Source organism: Prionailurus viverrinus, chromosome D1 (genome assembly GCF_022837055.1).
Source record: "Prionailurus viverrinus isolate Anna chromosome D1, UM_Priviv_1.0, whole genome shotgun sequence".
NCBI classification, from domain to species: Eukaryota; Metazoa; Chordata; class Mammalia; order Carnivora; family Felidae; genus Prionailurus; species Prionailurus viverrinus.
In genome coordinates, this window is record NC_062570.1 from 112,629,864 (window position 1) to 112,650,987 (window position 21,124).

The following is a 21,124-nucleotide window of genomic DNA, read 5'->3' on the forward strand; positions in this document are numbered from 1 at the left end:
GACACGCCCCTGCGCGCGCCCTGAGCCCCCGCCGTGCGCAGAACCCGCCCCGACACAGAAGCAGCGATAGGCGGACACTGAGAACCTCTCCATCTCACGGAGGCTCAAGCCAACGCTTGACATGGAAGGGACTCGGGGTCCGACTTCCATCGGGGCCAGCGCCCCGCTCCGTCCGCAGCCGAGACGCGTGTGAGGGCCTCACAACGCAGCCGGGGCACTGAGACGGCCACAGGTACGTCCTCACCGCGACCCGAGCCTGGCCCCTGGTGTGGGCTGAACTGGGTCCCCCTGCAAGTCCGGTGTTGGAGTCCTGACGGCATGTGGCGCCCCAGACGGCATGTGGCGATGGGGTCTCCACGGAGGTGGGTACGGTAACACGGGGCCACGGGGTGGGCCCTGAACCCGTGTGACCGGGGCCCGTGTAACAAGAGGCGATCGGGGCACAGACACGCACAGAGGGACGACCCCGTGAGGACACGGGGGGAGGACGGCCGTCCACACGCAAGGAGAGAGGCCTCGGGGAGACCCGGCCCTGCCCACGCCTGGACCTCGGGCTCCGGCCACCAGGCCAGGGGGACAATAAATCTTCTTGGGTAAGCCCCCCGTCTCCGGGACTGTGTCACAGCCACCCCAGGACACGCACACGGCCCTCCAAGCACTGTCCAAGGCGTCTGCTTCGGTTCCAAACATGCTTCTTTGTCCACCCTTCAAACCAGGCCCCGCAGGGTGAAGCAGGAAGAGGTGAGCCCACCTCACCCGTCTTCCTACGACGTTCTAGACTGCAGGCGAGGCCCTTACTCTGCCGAGTTCAGCGTCCCAGAGACTCAGAACGAGGACACTGCCCACGGGGACCGTGGGTGCAGGCGTGCACGCTGCAACCACTCGGGCTTGCTCCGCGGGCTGGAGCCAGAAATAGAAAGTGTCCTTTCTAAGAAGACGCATGTTAAGAGAAGCAGCCCTCCAGGCTGTGGAGAAGTCCGATGCCGATGACCCCAGGAGCCGGGGACGCGGGCTTCCTTCGAGGTCCTGACACGTGGGCAGCTTCCCGCTCGCCATGGGGTTGGTGTACTTTGGGACGAAGCGGGCGAGCGAGCTCCCAAGTCTGTGCTGCCTGAGGCCAGGGCCGTCACTGCACACAGACTGGGGCTGCGCGTGCCCTCCCAGGGGAGCTGGGCTGGAGACGGGAGTCTCAGCGTCTCAGAGGACAAGAGTATTGCGGGGCACAATTCGCCATCCGCGCTGCCCAAGGTCAGAGGCTGCGGTGAAGTACTTCATGAAAACTAAGGACAGGTGCACCCTTCACGGAGCCTGGGCCTGACGTCAACCCCTGCTCCCGGCGACGACCACACTGGGCAGCTGGGCTCACAGGGGACAGAGGTGGCGCTGGCCGGGCTCCACTGAGACAGCTGTGACCCAGTCACCCCTTCACCGCCTCGCCAGGATGCAGGACGGTCCGGGAAGGCAGGGACGGAGCCAACTCGGGAAAGACGCGTAAAAACGGCAGGAGGCTCAGGATGGGCACTGGGAATCCACGTCCAGAACAGCGGCTGAGCCTTTGGAAGGGACACGTCGGGAGGTCACATTCTTGCAACACGCGGCAGCGTGCACTCATTCCGACCCGACCCCTGTCCGAGCAGGACGCGGCCGGGACCCCACTCTGGATTCCTCAAAGGAAACACACACGTGCCGGCCTGGCTGGGAGAGAGGCGGGCGACGGGAAAGGCCGGCGGCGTCCTCCTCCGGGGACCCCCGTCTCTTAAGGGGCTCAGCCCACCGGGGAATCAGCAGGGCCTGACCCCACCTGCCAGAACATCCCCCACTTGGTGGTTTGCTGGTCGTGAGGGACAGCCTCATCGGTCACTCCCCCTGGGCAGACAGAGGCCAGGATGACTCCTGTGAGGCCTGAGCACTCATCCTTCAGGGTCTGAAAAATGCACCTGCCGGTGGGTGCCTTGGGGTGACCTGAGACCTGCCTGGCGAAGGGGTGGGGGACCGAAGACCGCGCAAAGGGCTGATGACTGCACCACTTGCCCCAGAGGATGGTTACCTTTCGTGCACAGAGCCTGCCAGCTGAAGGACTGTGTCACAGCGAGAAAGCCAACCCCTCAAGCAGCTACAACAAGCAGAAAGGGTGACCCGGCCCTCGGCCTCCTGGACCAACTTCCCCTCCCCCCACCTCCCGCCCCCGAGGAGAGGCCAGGGCTCACGCTACCCGTGGGGAGGGGACCCCCCCGAGACGAGGAAACGCGTGCATTCTGTGACGTGAACTCCTGCCAGAGCCTCCAGCTTCCCCGGCGACGGAGTTGGGTCCATTTGTCTGACTGATGTGACTGTAAGATATTAATGCCCTTAATAGGAACTGGGGGAGGGGGGCGGTCCTGCCAAAGGCTGAGACAGACTCACGCGGGCAGAAAAATCTATGAAAAAACAGAAGACACATGGAATGAACCCCAACAAACGTCTCCGTGCCGTGCGTGGATGACAAAACCCAAAGTACCACAAGACGAATCTGGGTTAATAATGTGAGATAATGAGCCTGGACAAATGCCGTGTTTCAGACCAATTCCCAAGACAGGGGCTGAAGCCGGCTTTGCGAGCGGGGGCGTGGGTAGTGGTCGGAATTCCGAAGGACCGGTGCCCCGGTGGGGGGGGGGGGTAAGTTAGGGGGTGGAGGGGCCGGGGTGTTTTGAAACACAGCCTGCCCTGGGGATCAGGTGGATATACTCAAACAGAATCGCATAGGTAATGTCAGGGCGAGCATTCAAATGACAATCGTCTCACCTAATCACCAAGACTCGCATTAAATTAGTTTCCCGTGTAAGATAATTGGAAATTTTTTCCATGTTTGTTCTACGGCTCGGGCTGGTAAGTACCTTCCTAATTCCTCCAAAGTAATGTCTTCATAAACCTGATTTCACAAGACAGGAGTTCTCTGTCTGAGAAACTCACTGGAGCCATCCGTGGAAATGTTGATTTTTTTTTTTTTTTTTTTTGCGAAAAGGGTTAAAAATAACTCTTTTCCTGTCTGAAAATGATTAATATTCCACCCAACTGTTTCCTTCTTTCAGGCGATCTGCAAACTCTCGGTGGGCGGATATTTTCTTAGCCGTCTTACATGCATTTATTTATACATTTTCTTTCCACAATAGAAATTACACAAGGTGTGACAAAAAGCATATGCACTCTCGGAGTCTGCCACACTGCGTTTCCATCCACTCGGGGAAGCTGCGACCCAGAGATGGCCACGGAGAGCCCAGGAAGTGGTTCCCAACGCGTCCGCCCTGTCGGCGCGGCCAGCATCGGGTCCCGACCCTCCTCGTGCCCGAGCAAGCGCCCGGCAGCCGCCAGGGAGCGGACGGACTAGTCAAAACTTCCTTTGTTTTCCATAGGACTTAGTTTCCCACGCGGCACGTTCCGGAACGCGACGGTACCAGGGGCCGGGGACTTAGGAACCCAGGCAGACAAAACGGCACCTTCCGGGGGGGCTCGCGTTCCAGACCCACCGCCACAAAGCCCGGTCACGCGCCAGAAGCGATCGCTCCCTTACGTGATGAGAAGGGACCGGCAGCGATGCCGGGAGGGACCGGAGTGCCCCCCGCTGCTGCCCCGCAGAGGCAGTGAGAAACCGCTAGCGCCCAGGCACCACGCTCCCGACAGCTCGCCCTTACCTTCCTTCTTGGTGAAGGCATTTAACAAAGACTTCATTTTCCCTCTGACTCCGGCAGCAGTCGGCTCATTATATAACCTTCTCAGACGGGAGGAAGGCAAGGGAGGCTGCCCGGCCCCTCGGCGGTGCGGCGGCGTGGACCCGGGGAGCGGCGGCGGGCGTCTGGGCGCTGCGCGCTTCCGAGCACGGCGGGGCATGCGAGCCCCGGCGCGCTGGCGACAGAGCCCACCCCATATTCTGTCTGTCAGCTGGGAACCAACCGTGCGTAGCCTGGGGCTGCTCTCAAACCCTGCGGCCGCTGCTGGCGCCCATCATGTGAGCAGCTCTACTCTGCCTTTGTGATCAGTGCCTCTGGGAGGAGGGCCGAACGAGGCGGGCATCCTCCACCGGCGGGGCGGCCGGGAAACACCGGAGGCAGCCGCGAGCCCCCGAGCCCCCGACTCCCCGAGCAGACTCAGGCTGCGGCTCGGGCCACGGCTGCTCCGACGCGCCGGGCGCTAAAAATAACGCGCCGTGCTCCTCCGGGTTTATTTTTAAAGAGAAAGCCAAGTTGCCCGGATCGCTGCTTGTTTGTCCGCCAGCAGACGCGGTGAGCGAGGCAAGAAGACTGAACGCCCCGGTGCCAGATGAGCCCCGCGCCAGACCCACGTTTAACCGGGCAGCCCTCGCCGGCCTTCTGGAATCTCTGAACGTGACCCAGATTTCTGTCGGAAGGAATCAGACACAAGCACCTATCGCTTCTCCCGGCTCACCCCACCGTGGCGATTACCCTGGAGGAAACAGGATTTCCTCCCCCCCCCCCCCGCTTTTCGTTCTTTTTAAGGAGAGAGAACACAAACTAACTACCCCCCCCCACCCCCCACCCCCCACCCCCCGCCCCGCCCCTGCTCGCCCTGATTCCAGGCAGCTGATCAAATGACTGTGTCTTCAAAGTCCCTTTACACGTGTGCTGAGCATTTCCACCCCGGGAGGAGTCCGGGAGGCTCCGGGAGAGGAAGCCCTATGTGAGGACCGCACGGAGGAGGGGCGGCGTGTGCGTGTGCTCCGCCGAGGCAGGGGCGCTGGGGTTGTTTCTGGGCGAGGAGAGAGGGCTTCCTGAAACACGAAATGCAGCATCCGGGGAGCCGGTTCTGTCGCCCGATGCACCTGCTGCTCGGCTGTAATTAAGCGTGCGTTCCCTCGGTTGCTAAGAGAGCTGCTTCCGAAATTAAAAAGGCAGGGAGCGCGAGAGGAGACGGGATGAGGAAAAAGCAACGGGGACATGTAAGTCGAATCCCACGTGCTCGACATACTTCGGGCCGACAAAAATGGCAGCTCCAGAAGCCGCGGGCGTCTGTCTGTCTGTCTGTCTGCCGCGGAAGACGGCCCGGGGGGTCGGACGCCTCGCCCAGCGGCCTCTCCGTGCGGTGGGGAAGGGCTGCCAGGGACGCGCCCCGTGACGGCCCTGTAGTAGCTGCTCACTTAGGCACTGTCTCCCACCTCATGCCCGCAGCGCCCCAAGTCACACAGCTCACCGGCCGCGCCCCAGCTCGGCCCCGGGCGACCCCCTCACCCCACCGCGCTGGGTCTCGAATCCACACGACGGAGCACAAGCCATTTCTGAGGCGAGCCGCTGGCACGTTTTATCATCAGAGACCCCACGGGCTTTGTCTCGTGATCCACATCCTTGACAGGGTGGGGGGTGGGTAGGGGCACAGGCAGAGCCCGGTGCTTGGACACGTGGGGCGAGGCTGAGCGGCTGCCAGAACCATCTCTCCCCACCCCCCCCCCACCCCGCCTTGCAGAGTGTCACCGAGGACACAGCAGCTCCCACTTGGGGAGACCGTGCGGCGCCCCCCGGGTGGGTGTGGTAGGGTCTGCAAGGTGGCCGAGTCCGGTTCCCGGGGCCGGGCCGGCCACAGGCGGGGTGCCACCTGGCTGGGACCCACGGAGACAGCACAGCCCAGGGAGCTCCTTCCTCTGCAGAGGCCGGGCCCTGCCACGTGAGCCCGGAGAGCTCGCCAAAGCGCAGGGAACCCTCTGGGAGAGTGGGAGGCTCGGTGCTGCTCAACCCGCCTCCATGTGTCTCTGGTCGATACCCTCCCAGAAGCACGGAGCCGCATCCCGAGCCAAGTTCCCCCGCCAACCCCCGCTGCCGGCCGCGGAGTGGAGGGGCGTGCGCTCCAGGGTGGCACCTCGCCGAAGACGGGTGCTGCCTCCGAAACTTCGTCTGTGTTCCTGCCATTGACCTTGGGGGAAGGGCGTGGGGAAGAGGCGGCTTCCCGGACGCCACTGCAAAAGCCCCACGCGTTGTCTAACTCGAGAAAGCAGAGGGGACGGGACGGAGCCCTCTTCCCTGGCTGGGGAGCAGAACGGGGTCCTGACACGGGGCCCGGCCGGGAAACGGGGCCTCCCCGGTCCTCCTCACGGGGCACCTGCCCATAAGCGGGAAACGGTGGGGCCCTGGGGCTGGGCCCTGGGCAGGGAGCCTGGCAGAGACGAGCCTCGGAGACCCACGAGCAGGACGCAGAGGCTGCGGCCTGGTGCAGAGGGGCGGCTGGGCTCTCCACACCATCCCTACCCGTCCCTACCCATCCCATCCCCGCCAGCGTTGGTGAACCGTGGGCTCTGTGCAGGCCACGGACGGACGCAGCAGCGAACAAACAGGAAAGATCGCTAGTCTCCCTCTCGGCTGCCCAGGGGGCCGGTGCGGGGACGGGACCAGACTCTGGGTATGACAGGATTGGGGGCACTGTGGGACACACCCCTCAGCTACGGGATGCCTTTAGACAACCTCACACGCGTTTAATATGCTGCTGGGAATCTGACTGAAACTTGGACGGAAACTGGGAACCGGGGGTCTGTCACACTCACGTGCAGGCCCACTGCGTCCCCAGCCCTCAGCGGGGCTCTGCCCCCCAGAAACCCCACCTCCTGACCCCCCCCCCCAACCTGGACCCACCTCCTCACCACTGGCAGGCACGCCCTCCTTGAATACTTCCAGTGACAGGGAGCTCACTACCTGAGTGTAGTGGTTTTTGCTCCAAGACACAGGCTGCGTCATCCTCACCATGAGGCGAAGGCCGGCCCCAGGCCCACGTGTGCGGATCTCCCTTTGCTTCGCCAGAAAACAGGCTTGCGTCTGCCACATGCTAATCGGAAGGGACAAAGCATAGATTCTGCCCCGACAAACGCAAAGCCATCTGTAGTGGCATTTTTCATTCTGCGCTCTGGAACAGGCTTTTCTGTGCAAACGTTTACTGGAGATCGACGGGCCGCGGCCATCTGGTACCACAGCGCGTACCTATCTGCACCCTCCACGCACACGTGCACCTGAAGCCTGCCTGCCCGGCTGGCCGGGACGGGACGAGATCTGCAGGGATCACGTCCAGCGGAGCATTTCGGCCCCCGCCCCGCGGAGCAGTCCTGCCGCCAGCCACGTGCTCGTCCACGGCAACCTGCTCTCCGGGAGGGACAGACGTCACGCCCTCCCCGCTCAAGCCACGAGGCCTGGACGCCCAGCGGTGACGCCAGCTTCTCTGGAAAGCTGGGGCAGCAGAGGCGGAGCGGGGCAGGCACGCTGAGGGTCGGCTCGGGGCCCAGCAATCCGCTAACACGGTCCTCCCCTCCTAGACGAGCAGACCGAGGACAACTGGGCTGAAGGTCCAACATAAAAACTGAGACAAAGACGCAGGCCGGGGTTTGAACCCCCACTTCTCCCCGAGGCTCCCGGAGAGCCCGTGGTGTGGCTCAGACATCTGGAACCTTCTTGTGGAGTCCCCGGCAGGCTCCCCGACACCGGCGGCGAGGCTCCCTGGATGAGAGGAGCGAGGCCCACGGGGGTCCGACTTCGCTGCCCCCACAGCCGTAGGTCTGCGGATGGCACAGCCCGGGGGTCCTCCAGGGAGGACCGAGAGTGACCACCGCGGGCTGCGCCGGCCGCGTTGCTGTTCACCGAGTGCAGGAGACGTGACAACACATGCTGCTGGAGCCCAGCTGGGCTGGGGTGACACGGCGGGTGGCAGGATGCTCGCCCTGCTCGTCCGCCCACCCCAGAGGGCGAGCAAGAATCCTCTGAGTCGGGGACACTCGACGTCCGGGGACAGATGAGAAGGTCAGACGGGGGGGGGGGGGCCTTGAACCGGACAGCTCCCAGGAGGGCAGAGCATCCCCCCAAAGTGAACCCCAACTGTCACCCCCCGGCCGGGCCCTTCAGCCACCAGCCTGTCCCCCTCCACCCCACCCCGACCACCAGCCCAACCCCGCCACTAGCCCCTTGGTGAGAAACCCAAGACCATAAATACACAAACACACAATAAAAATACCCCAGGCCGTTCCCTCCAGCCTCCAGCCCCGCGCGGCCGACCAATCCGCCTCGAGCTCGGATCCACCCGCCCAAACCCTCCGTTCGAAGCCCTGTATTTGCCACGTCTTTTGACAACGGCCTGACAACAGGCTGAAAATAATTTCATTTCTCGTGTAAAAAAAGGCTCTTCGCACATCAGAACATTTCAAGGCGCTCTGAAGTTCTGGCAGGGAGGACGCGCCAGGTGTGATGAACGCGCCTTGCGAGGCGTCTGCTGTGCGGGTGCCACGGGGTCCTGGCAACGGGGCCCGCCCGGTGCCCACGACGCCCAGCGCACCCGTCCCCCAGCCGGGGTCCGGTGCCAGGTGCAGGGGAGGAGCCAGACGCGGGACCCCAGCCGCCCGATTGAGGGCCCGGCTCTGCGTCTTCCGCCCTCGGCGGCCGTGGGCTGCCCGGGCGCCCCGGGCTCAGTTTCCCCATCTGTAGGTGGGGACAGCCCACCTCGTTCCCGGTGTTGGCCGTGAGCCGCTGAGCTCCCGTTTGACCTTCCAGGGGCGAGGTCCAGCCCGAGGACCACCCCTCACCCTCCCTGAAATGGGTTGTGAATGGTGCCACCTCCCAGGAGGGTCGCGAGGACCCAGCCACTCACCATCCGTTACGGTGCGTGCACCACAGGGTCGGCAGGGGTCACTGAGTAAAGGCATTTAACTCAAAATCTGCCAGCAGATGGCATAGCCACCTCCCCGCCCCAACCCCGCCCCTTGTCTGTGATGAGCCCCCATCCGGCCACGGAGAGACCCCTCCTCAGGGCTCCCGCAGAAGTGCGCCCTCAGGCAATTTCCTGGCTCCAGGGCACTTCAAGGCCCCCAAACGCAGGTTGGATGCCCGGCTCCCCCCTCGCCCTGCACACCGGAGGTGACCCCCATAGCTCTGGATGTGAATGAACGGATGGATGGATGAATGAACCAAGGAAAGCGAGGTACGAGTCCCGGCTTTTGCTCGGCGTGTCCCGAGGCGCCTCACCAGGTACACTGGGCTGGTCTCCCTGGGCCTGAAGCCACCTCGCTTCTCTGTCCCTTCTTGCCACCCACCACCCCCCCCCCAGAGGCCCCCGGGCACCAGGGGGAGGTCTGCCCTGCAGGGCTCTGGGGCCGCGTTCGTCCACACCCCACGGACAGGTGCACTGGACGTCGCTCAGGCCGGTGCCCTCGAGGCCCTTCTGTGTCTGCACAGCCCCCACCCCGAGTCTTGCCTGCCTGGCGGGCTGTGGGGAGCCGTGGGCCACTCCCTCCACTTTCCCTGCTGCCGGGACTCAAGGCAAGCAGACGCGGGGCACAGCGCTCTGATTCCGGAGGAAGGAGCCAGTGGGTGTGGACGAGCATCCCGCCAGGGACGTGCCAGCTCCCTGGGCAACCAGGGGCGGCTGGATGCCAGGCCTGGCTCTCCAGCCTCCTTGGGGAGCTGTGACCCTCCTTTCCTGCATCAACGGGTCAGACTGGACCCTTGCTGGCCACAGAGATCCCGGCCGACAGAGCCGATGAGGCTGGGGCTCGGCCATGATTTCTCCAAGACCCTGAGATTCCAGATGGAGGCTGTTTCCCTTTTCTGTCCAAGTGGCCTGGCCTCGCCTCCTATTTGTGGGGAGAAGGGAGAAGGGAGCGCAGGCTGGCGTGGAGCTGGGCTGGGGAAACAGAGGGAAGACTGAGTCTATTTCTTCTTAATACAACCCCCTGGAGGTGACTCTGTCCTCTCCTCACAGAGGGGGCCCCTGGGGAGCTGAGAGGAAGACACAAAACCCCAGAGGGTCTCAGCGGCCCACCAGCCACACCCTCTATTTTGTCTCACAGAAGCAAAAACCAAGTGCCAAGAGCAAGGCTGTGCGGCCAAGCCGGGGCCGGGGAGGCAGCGGGCCCGGGCAGGTGTGGGCGGGAGCCGGACCGTCCCGCCTACCCCACCCCCCACCTCACCCCGAACAGCGGCCCTTGCTTCCTCCACGCACAGCTTCAGCTAACTGCGGCTTAAATATTAGTAGGCAACCTTTCTCCAGCTCACAATAATTGTTAAATGAATCACGCTTTTATAAATAACGCGAGATATAAAAAGGCATCTCGGCAATAATGCGGGGTTATCTTTGAACAAAGATGTAGGTGCCTACAGCGTTTGTAGCGTTCGCGGCAGCCAGGGCCACTGAGGGAAGCTTTGCTCCTGGAGGATCCGTCGAGGCCCAAGGATACTCGGGGCAGAGGGCACCCGACTTGGGATCCTCCGATGCCCGCGGGGTCTGGATCTCTTCCGGGGACGGGTCAGGCTCCGTGCCGGTGGTGGCTGGGGTCAGGAACTCTGCGGGTTCCGTGACACCGTGACTCGGGATTTAGGTCCAAGACCAAGGTCGCGGGGGGGCGGGGGGCAGAGCTCAGGAGGGTTGAACTGGGGCTGGCCACGGAGAGGGAGGGTCCCCGAGGCGCACTGCGGAAGGATCACGGCTCCGAACGGCACCTCCTACCCTTCCCTGCACGTAGCTCAGCCTCTGTCAGAGTCCCGCGGACCCCACGTGCCAGCTCTGACCGGGAGGCGTGGGGGCAAGGGCAGCGCCGGGGCTTCACGGAAGCATGAGCCACTTCCCGGGTGGCCCGTCTGACAGCTGGGTGACTGAGGACGCCTGGCCTCTCATGGGGGAAACTGAGGCTCAGAGCCGTGAGGCAAGTCGCCTGTGCTCGCCCCGCCCTGTCTGTTCAACAGAGTCACCCCCGGCCCCCACGGCCAGTCACAGGACACCTGTTCCCGGACACAGCGCAGCATCCCCTGTGCCCAGGATCCCCAGGTGAGCTCTCGGGACCCAGCCCGCACCTGTGGCACCACACGACCCCCTTTGTCCTCCGCAGGGCTTCCCGGGAGGGACCCCGGCACACACGTCTGAGTCCTCGGGGGCCGCGTGTGGTGGCTGCTGCGTGACCAGGTGGATGAGTGTGGGAGGGAGCAGGGGGCAGGCACCGGCCCACCACAGATGCCGCCCTGCCCCCATCACTCACACCCAGCCCTGATCCCCAAGAATGACTCCTAGAGCCCCCCGGGAGTGGCAGGACGCCCAAAGACTCTGGTGCAAATCTCCAAGTCTGCAGGGAAAATGCCAATCACAAACGGCACCAGTTACAAACACCAACGTCACCGGTGTCACTGGGCTGGGCCACCCCCTTTCTGCTGACCCAGAATGGCCCTTTTTTCATCGTGTGTTACCAAGTGATGGCACCTGAGGGGAGTCCTGCCTGGGTCAGCCTCTGACTCGGGGTGGGACTCAGTTTCCCCATCTGTAAAGTGGGGAGACCGGCCCCCACCTCGCTGGGCTCGTGAGATGTCTGCGAGGGCCCCACAGGGGTGGGCTGCCTGCCAACTTCCCTCCCCTACGGGGGGGGGGGGGAACCACGAGGGTGGAGAACGGGCTCCCCGAGACTCGGGAAGGAGCTCTGCTCGGATTCCCACTGTGGAGTCAGGTGCCCCGAGTTCCCGAGGCCACAGACAACTCCTGGCTGCAGCAGACCGTGCTCCACGGGTGGCCTGCTGCCCACGTGGGGCCCACGGGAAGCCCGGCTCTTCGTCCTTGAGGGGGAGGGTCGGGAAACGCACCTGCCTCCTAGAGTACCACCAGGAGCAGCAAGCCTTGGGTTTGGGGGGCCAGGACGGTGCCCCGCACCTGCCCCCCACCGCCTGCGACCTCAGGCGCATCGCCGTGCCTCCCCGAGGGCGAGCACCCACCCCGAAGAGAGTTAGAGCCGACGGGGCCCAGTGTCCACGGCCGTTCACGGGCGCAGAGGAAGGGACCTCCCGCTGGATAACCCAGTGGGCGCGAGCCGCGGGGGAACCCAGGGGGGACTGGACGCTCCCATGCTGCTTGCTGGGCGGCTTCCCCGTGAGTCACCAGGGTGGTGCTGTCTGCAGGGCCCCTGCCCGCATCACACCCGACTGCTCTGTACATTAGGGACCGGACTGCAGGCGCCCGGCCCACACAGAGAGCCGATGCAGCCCCAGAACGCCCACGTGTCTCAGGACGTGCTGGAGAGCCAGCCGCGCACAGCGGCCCCCCACACGGAGCGATCTGATTGAAGCCAGCTCCCGAGACGGTCAGAGAGCGGCCAGAGTGACCACGCGCTATGGACTGAGTGTCTGTGTTCCCGCCAAATCCCCTATGGTGAAGCCCCTAGCCCCCAGGGAGAGGGCGCTGGGAGACAGGCCTTCGGGCCGTGAGGGTAGAGCTGACGTGAGGCCTCCAAGTCCCCACGGGGCCACGGGGAGATGAGTTCTCTCTGCCGTGTGGGGACGCCGTGAGAAGGGGGCCGTCTGAGAACCGGGAAGAGTCCTTACGAGGCACCGAATCAGCCAGCACCGTGATCTGGGACTCCCGGGCTCTAGAACCGGGAGAATAAATGCCTGTTGTTTAAGCTGGCTGTGGCCCCCTGTCACAGCAGCCAGGACCGACAAGGGTACCACGCAGGCAGACCACGTCGCTGTGCCCGTGCAGGCCCCCAGGGGACCGGGGGACATCACTGCGGCTTTCCCCGCCCACCCCTTCCGATGCCCGGAACACAACTCTGGCCCTTGCCTCGCCGCGCCCTCCGCCGGACAGGGTTACCTGCCCTTCCCACCCTGGCTCCATCCAGCTGTGCCCCTCACTCTCAAGGTCACCTTGCCAGAGGCTGAGGCTGTCTCATTCGCCCTTCATCACCAGAACCGAGGTCGCAGCCTCACAAGTATGTTTCCTGTCTGCCTTCAACAGGGAAGGCACCGTTCTACTTCCTGTCCAGGACTTGGTGGTTGAGTGGTTCACTCTGCCTCACTGCGTGGAACGTCTGCTTCTAGAACGCTTCCCACCCCGAATACCCCCTCTGCACAACTGGGCCTTTCTGGAAGTCACGGGGCAGGAGAGGGGGCTGCACACACCTTTCTATCTTCAGGCCACGACACAAGACCCGACACAAGGTGGGGGCTTATAAATACACATTCTGGTTATTTTTGATCCCTGACCAGCCACTTCGACACCTGGGTCGTCTGTGGGTCTGCTCCTGTTAATTTCTCTGATCGCACATCACATTTTCCTGCGTCTTTGCGTGTCTAGAAATTTTTGATTCTGTGTCAGCCATTATCTTTAACATGTTATAGAGATTCTGGATTCTGTTCCTTTTCTCTGAAGGGTGTCGGGTCTTTCTAGCAGGGAACACGATACTGGCAGAACGCTCCATCCTGGGAAGACGTGGCTTTGAGTTTTGGGGGGAAGCATCTCTGTTGGTTTGGTCCTGGGATGAGATTCTGACATCATGGGCCCGTCCAGGTCTCAGGCAGAAAACCCAAAGGATTTGCCAAGTTCTTCAAATGAGGCAGGACTCAGCGCTCTGTCTCCCTCGTGCGGGAACTACTGAAGTCTCCCCTCAGGTCTCTGAGATTTAAGCTGCTGTGTTCCACTAGGACCCTTGGACCCTCATCCTGCACGTGCTAGTTCAGAAATCAGTCCAGGACTCGATGAGAGTTTATGTGCAGATTTGGGGCTCTTGCCTTTCTGGAGTCCTCCCCTCTATTTCCAGCCACTCAGGCAGGTCTGACCTTGACCTCTAACCACTGCATCCTCAAGTCACTTTCTGTCAGGGGGATCCTTCATTAATATGCCTCTCGTCTGACAGACTCCCCTTTTGGGGAGGGCCCCACGTTCTGTCTGCTTTTGGTTTCTTGCCAAAGCCCACGAATGGTTGTTGCCATTTCTGTTCTGTCCAGAGTTTGTCGCTGTTATCAGGAGAGGGGTACATCTGACGTGAGCTGCTCTGCCACGGTCGGAAGGCAGAAGTCACGGGCTCATAAACGTAAGTCAAACAAAGAGGTGCTCCCCCCGTGGGCACACCTGCACACGCATGCAGTGAGTGTTCGATCTGCACGTCTGGAGGCAGGGGGTGTGCCCGGCGGGGAGACGGTGAGTGTGTCAGAGCAGAGAGAGGCCCAGGGTGAGGAGGCCAGGGGCCCTTGACCACCGACCACATCAGCAGAGGGGCCCGGGGCAAACAACAGTTCCCGAAACTATGCCTGTCCCTGCAGCCCGGCTGGGAGGGATCGTAGGCACCGAGACAAGTTTATTTCAACACAAGAACCTGACTTTTGTGACTTCTGAGCACATCCGGGCGGCTGGAGGTGCGGGCAGGTGCACAGGCGGGTCCCCACCTTGGAGATCAAGGTGTTACCTGATCAGAACTTGTACAGGTGCCAGGAGGCCCTGGAAAGTGAGCGCTTGAAACAATGCTGAGCGAGCGGCGGGTCGGTCCCCACCTGGTGCGTCGCCTCGTTAGCGGATCCTGCTGCCGATTTGTATTTTAGGAACTAATTAAGCCTTGGTGACCGATCTAACCTTCAAATGAATTCCTTCCAGGGCTGAGCTGGCAGCCCAGTTCCTACCAGGCAGCAGCATCAGGAAAACCCCAAATCCAGGAAAAGCCAACCCCGAAGGGCAGGGGAGCAGGGAGGAGGGGACTGCAGACCTTGGGCGGGCCGGCCAGCAGGTGAACAGACACGGAACCCAAGCGGGGGAGGGCACAGACTCCCAGCTGCCTCCCAACCTGAGTGGTGGTGTGAGTGACCCGGGACAAACGGAGGGGCTCCCGGGACAGAGGCTGTGGCTGTTGGTCTGACCCTAACCCCAGTGTGATGGCTCCTGGCTGCCGGGCCTGTGACACGTTTCCTTCTCTCTACAGCCCGGTGAGGTGGGTGCATTCACACCCATCTCACAGACACAGAGGCTGAGACTCACAGGGGTCTCGGAGCCCGCTCCCCAACGCCTGTCACTCCGGGCCCGTGCTGGCCTCGCCTGCCCCTCAGCAGCACAGCCGGCCAGGGGTGCCCCGACCCGTGGGCAGAGGGTGGGCGGCTCACCTGGGAGCCCAGCACACGGCACAGCCGGGGGGCAGGGGAGGCGTCGAATGAACAGGCTGACGGCACTGTGTGCGTCTCCCGATCCCGCTTCTGCTTGGCTGGGAGTCCCTGCCTTCCTGGACCTCATTTTCCCCATATGTCAAAGAGGGAACTGGGTGGAAAGCCCATAATGTTTCCCCCGGTGGAAAATCCGGGGGCCTCATCCACTGTGGGGGGCACCTCGTCTGAAAGGGCCAGAGGGTCCCCAGGGCTGGCTGGCAGGATTTCAGGGGCACTGACGTCACCCGGTACACAAAGTGGAGACCGAGGAGGTCCGCCCGTCCCTCCACGTTTCCTGCGGGTACCAAGGGCACACGGGGACGGCCCTGCCTGTGGCCGGCTGGCCCACCAGAGCTCCTGGAGCCTCAGCCATTAGGCCCAGGGGCCCGAGCCAAGGCTGGGGTCCACACGGGGAGGCTGGAGCCTGCAGACGCGGGGCTTCCTGGGAGGACGGGACCACAGGGTCTCACCGGGGTCTCGCTCGGCCACCCAGGCACTGGGCGCTTCTGAGACTCAGGCCAGCCCACCGCGGGCTGTGTCCCTGGGGCCTGACGGCCACCCTGGCCTGCTCTGCTCTAGCTCGGGGTGCAGAAAATGGCATCTGGGAATAAAAGTACAAGAACCATAAAAGCACGTGGCACAGGAAGCGATGTCCGCTCCGAGGGCCCCGCCTCTCTCCTCCCCCACAGCACGCTGGGTGCCACGCACGGGGCCCCCGGGGCACAGGGCAGGTCAGGAAGTCGCCCAAGGTCGCTCGCCAGCCCAGGCAGGACAGGCTCTGCCCTTGGCCCATCACTGACCCGGCAGCTGACCACACGCCCGGAGCCCGGCAGAAGGGCCTGGAATCCCAGCCCTGCCCTGGGTACCGGCACCCCTCTCCTCCCCACTCCCACAGAGTTGGCGTCTACACTATCTCCCTCCTCCTCCGGGGCATCCAGCCCCGGCACGATGCGGCTTCTCACACACTAGCCGGGTCGGGCAGTGTCTCAGCCGCTGTCACATCCCGGGCAGCCATCCCCGACCCTGCTCTGTCCCCAACCATTCTCCCCTCGTGAGTGGCCCTCCTGTGTCCCCTGCACTCCTCCTGACATAGCACTGTCCCTGTGGCACGTAAGCACGGTCTGCGTGTCTCCCCCGCTATGCTGGGGCCCCTACAGGATGGGATGGGACCCATTCGCCTCTCTGCCCTCTGCTCTGCAGCCCGCCAGCGCACAAACCACAGACGGGGGCAGCCGGGCCATCGACTAAGGCTTTCAGAGATGCCGAACCGGAGACCTCAAGGGCCTCGCGCCCTGCCGGTCCTGCTCAGTCTGTGCCGAGGTTTAGCTGTGCAACAGCAGACGGGCTGCATGACCTCTCTGAGCCTGTAAGTGAGGCTCTGGTGACGCCCTTTGCACACGGCTCTTTCGGGGGCCCCTTGGGCTCGAGGCAGGCAGGCGGGGAGGGTGTGCAGCCCAGCCAGGGCCTGCTCTGGGGCGAGTGTGAGCCCCAGGCTCCACGTGCCTCGTGGACAGCTCTGCACACTTTGCTGGGCAGAGTCCAGGATTCAAAGGCACACGGGCCACTGCTTTAAAGAACCTGGCTCGCCTGGGCACTGAGGGCTCACGTCACGCTCAGGGGAGAAGTCAGCCGCGCCTGAAAGCTGAAGGAGAAACCGCTGGGAGGCTCGTGGGGAGAGCAGGCGGGGCTCCCACTGCCCAGCGGCCCGCGAGGTGGCCTGGGTCCCTCCCTGCGACCCCCACACGAGCCTCCTCCTTCAGGCCCTGGCCTGGGAGCCAGCCCCGTGGCTGGAACGGGGGCACCGGACCAGAGGGCGGGACGAAGTCCCGAGGCTAACTGGCAGCCGGTCCAGGAGTCCGTGTTGGCAAGAAAGCGGGCACCACGGTCCACAGGGGATGCTTTCCAAGTGCACGGCAGGAGAGCGCCTGTCCCGCCGTGGGATGCCAGACGCGTCCCCGCGGGCGCAAGAGAGCACAGGTGGAGGGCCGGGTTCCTCTGAAGTCCGTGACTCACTCCTAACCCCGCGGGACCAGATCTGGGCACGGAGCCTGCATCTGGGGTGGCAAGAGGAGAGGAGGGCCCCAGTGTCAGAGGGGGACGGTCACCACCCACTGAGTCACACGGTCACTCTGTCTCCCTCTGACCGAGCATCTATACAAAGTTCAGGAGAAGGCACAGAGGGGGGCGGGCACAGTCCGGAACCTTCCCACCAGCCAGCGCGACCCTTTGCGGCACAGGCTCACAGAGGCCGGCCAGGCTGGCGACCTTTCCCTGATGTCACGGTATGAACCAGAGGGCCAGGACTCACATCTGCACAGGTGGGCGTGTTTGGCGAGGGCGACCTGGGCTTCCGACGCGGTGCGCAGGTAGGGCTCGCCCTGTGCTCTCCCGGGAGCGAGGAGGCTGGAATGAGCCTTTAGGAGGCCTGAGGCTGCGGGGGCCTCCTAAAGGACGAGGGCCTCCCCGTCCCTGAGGACGGGGCCGTGGGGGCTCCGGGGAAGCGGGGCGTCTCAGGTGGGGGTTCTGATTAGGAGTCCGGGGAGGCGAGCACGGAAGGGTGAGGGGGGCCGTGGTGAGAAGGGGGGTGTCATGGACCGAACAGTGTCCCCTAAACTCATACGTGGAAATCCTAACCCTCGATGTGACTGTACCTGGAGACGGGGTCTTCAAAGAGGTGACTGAAATAACACGGGGTCACCAGGGTGGGTCCCGATCCCCTGTGACCGGGGTCCTTGTGAGAAGAGGGGATCGGGACACAGACACGCACAGAGGACACGGGGAGAGGACAGCCGTCCACACACAGGGAGAGAGGCCTCCGGGACCAGGGACGGTGACTGTCTGTGGTATTTGTTACAGCGGCCGGAGCAGAGGAACACCGCCGTGGTCTGTGACCCCCGAGCAGAGCTCCGGACACCCAGTGTGTGGCCCCCTCGGATGGATGACCATCCCACGTTCATCCCCCTCCCCCCCGAGGCTCGAGAACCCTTCCCCAAAGCCCCCCCGAGCCCGGCCGGGGAGGAGCCGCGGCTCGGGGCCTGGAGTCGGCCTGGGGAGCAGCCCGGGGCCACGGGCGCCCGCTGCCGGCCCTCACGCATGTCTCTGCACACGAAGAAAGAATCTTCCAGCACCATCGTCCCGATGGCCGGAGCTGCCTCTACGGCACCCGTTCAACTCACCAACACTCGTGTAAAAAATACGCAGCGAACGTCCTACTTCCTAACTGGGTCAGCAGAGCACTGCCTTGAACAACACTGGGGCCGTTCAGCCACCAGCACGCCGCTCGGTGCATCTCAGACGCCGTCACGCAGTCTCGCATCCGGGGGACGGAAGGGTCTCTCCCCACACGCGCGCGCAGCCTGGCCCCGTGGCCGACCTTCGAGGGCCACGCGCGCTCCCCCGACCTGGCCCAGTCACCCACCTCGCAGGATCCGGAGACGCCCCCCCCCCCGGTGGGAACCGGTGACACGGGACCAGGCCTCGCACTGTGCCCTTTCAGGGCGTCCCTGCTGCTGTCACGGCTTTCTGAGCTCCCGCCCCCGGTCAGCGCATCGGCCGCCCCAGACTTTGCACACGTGGGCCTTTCTTCCCGGGAACCATCCCTCACATTCTATTCCCAGGAGCGGACCTGCCGGGTCGGAGTTCTGAACGTTCCCAGGGCTCTGGACACACGTTCTGCAAAGCGCTTTTCCCCAAAGAGCAATACCCATTCACGCGATCAGGCAGCTGCGACCACATTTTGTCGGAAAAGGAAGAAAACTTCTTTTCTGGAGGGAGAAGAAAGAGACTACTTCCCACCAGGGAACAGCACGCTCGCGAGAGCGCCCGCACCGCGAGTGGCTTATCCGAGGGGATGTGATTCCACCAGAGGCTCGTCCCGACCAGAAGGGCGTCTCCTCGCGGAGGCGGAGAACGCGCTGTGGCAACATCGGCCCCCTCCTGACCCCCCGAGGCCGCGGGGGACCCCCACGCCGGGACGCAGGCCAACACCGGGGCTCTGGGGGGGAGGGGCCTGGACGCGTTGCGATCCCCGTTGAGAGACACACACTCAGAGAAGCCCCGTGACGTGAATCAAACGATGGCCACGGTCATCGAACACGCACCTCCCGTGACTGCAGAGACGGCGCACGTCCGGCAGCTGAAGACGGACGCCGCGTGACGTGGCCTCGGCTGTGTCCCTGGCTCCCCACAGTCGGACCACGGGCCACGTGCAGTGAAGCAGGAAAGGCGGAGCGCCGCGGATGGTCCCCGTCTGCCCGGGGAAGACGTGTGGCTAAGGGCAGCCCCGGTGCCTCGGGACATTTCATCGGGAACAACGCGGACGACGGCAGGACCTTGGCAAACGCGCACTGGCTGGGGACGAGGCCCCGGCCCTGCTCCCGCGAGCCCGGCGAGAAGGGGGGGCCTGTCCGGCCGCAGCACCAGCCCAACGAGGGGTAACGTTCCCCTCCCTCGAGACCAGAGGGGTTCAGTAACCCACCCCAGGCCACACAGCCCGGATGCAGGCCGAGCCCCCAGAGTCTGTGCCCTAATTTACGCCCGCACTCTCCCGTCCCTGCAGGACCCGGCCCCAGTCGGTGTCACGAGCACTAAACAGGGTGATCCACACGTGGAGCCTTTGTCGCAGCCCTTGGCACAGGGGACACACCCAGCACGCCTGGTGCCATCTGGGGATTTATCTGTGTTTGCACAGAAACACCCTGCCATCGGCCCGGCCCCCCTTCTCTGCTCTGAGGAGGGGTGTGACCCAGCAAGATACGCTCCGCTTTACGGATAAGGGGTGCAGGCCTGCGCAGGAGGAAGGGCCCCCCGCCAGTGCAGGGTCCTGGAAAGCTGGTGGGGAGACGGAGGCACAGGCCTTTGCTTTAGGCCCCAGCCGTGCGATCCTGCCGAGTCGGGGCACCCTGCGGGAGGCCGTCCCTCCGGCCGACCCGGGTGGCAACGCCCGTACCTCTGTCAGCACCGTTCTGACGACAGGGTCCCCCAAATGCAGCCCTGCCAGACGGGCAAGAGAGTGATCCCAAGAAGCACAGGGTCCGTCCCGGAAGCTGCTGACCCGGAAGCTAAAGATGGGGTCGGGGGGGTGGGGGCCGCGCTTGGCTTCTAGGCCATCCACCGACGAGGGGATTGCCCCCGCCCCACCGAAGTGCCCCGGAGAGGGGACCGGCCCCAAAGCCCGTCTGGGCGTCTCCGAGCACTTAGCAGCCCCCAGCGGGTGCCGGTCTCACTCCCAAGCCCCAAATCTGCAGCCCTCGGTTCACAGATGGTGCCTCGATGCCACACAAACACACTGGCGGCCTTCAGTCGGTGAACCGACTCGGCTCTGCTAGGGGACCCCCTCCCCCAAGCCCCGAGAGCCAGCCCAGGGCCCACCAGAAGGAACGGGCAACGGGGCAAGGGTGGGGCAGCACTCGGGCGCTGTGCCCAGGGCCAGCCGGGGGCCCCAAGGCGGTCAGGCCGGGCAGCCTAGGGGGCCCGGCCGGCGCGGGGTACAGGTTCCTCACGGAGCTGGAAGTGGCCCGCAGGGCCCGGTGGGGGCGGCTGCGCGTCCATTTTCAGCTGCCGAAAAGAGTTGAGGCCCTCGCTCTTCCCTTTCCAGCCCACGAACCAGAAGGAGGGCGACTCTCCCAGGACAGCCGTTTCTCCCCAAGGCTCTTAGCTACAGCAGGTATTATTACTATTTCCTAAAAAAGAAGCCAGAACCCTGGATTTCTGCATGAAATCTCCTGATTTTAAATGCCGACTGGTTGCTATTTTATCAAACTGTGTCTTCCAGGATGGGTAAGAGCATCTGCCTGTGAGCCGCCTGGAATTCGGGGGCTGGGGGTGTGAAAGGCGGTGGCTCCCTCTCTGAGCACCCCTGCAGGGGAAAGTGGGTACCGGCAGCCCAGCCCCAGCCCCCACCGGGCCCAGCAGTCCCATGGTGGCCCTAGCGATGCTTCAGTGTAGTGTTCCCAGAGTGAGTTTCACCTGACCCTGGAAGCAGATTATAGGGTCCAGTTTGGGAAATGCCAGATCATACAAAGTTGGGGGCGGGGGGCTCCATTACTGCAGGACTTATCAGGGCCTTTAATGTTCTAAAACGTATCCTGAGGGTCGAGAAGGCAATAAAACAAGCAGCATTTCCAGTGGGATTAGACCTGTGTTTGGCAGAGCAGCCACGGAACCCACTAGAACCCAGCGCCTGTGTGTGTGCCATCCGGGGGCATGGCACCAAAAGGCGGAGAGAAGCGGGG

The 21,124-nt window shown here is 63.7% G+C and overlaps 1 protein-coding gene across 11 annotated transcripts in view; it reads right to left on the reverse strand.

The window, feature by feature from the left end:
* SHANK2 (SH3 and multiple ankyrin repeat domains 2) overlaps positions 1–21,124 on the reverse strand; it is a 516,273-nt gene that overhangs the window by 293,961 nt on the left and 201,188 nt on the right. The window lies entirely within an intron of this gene.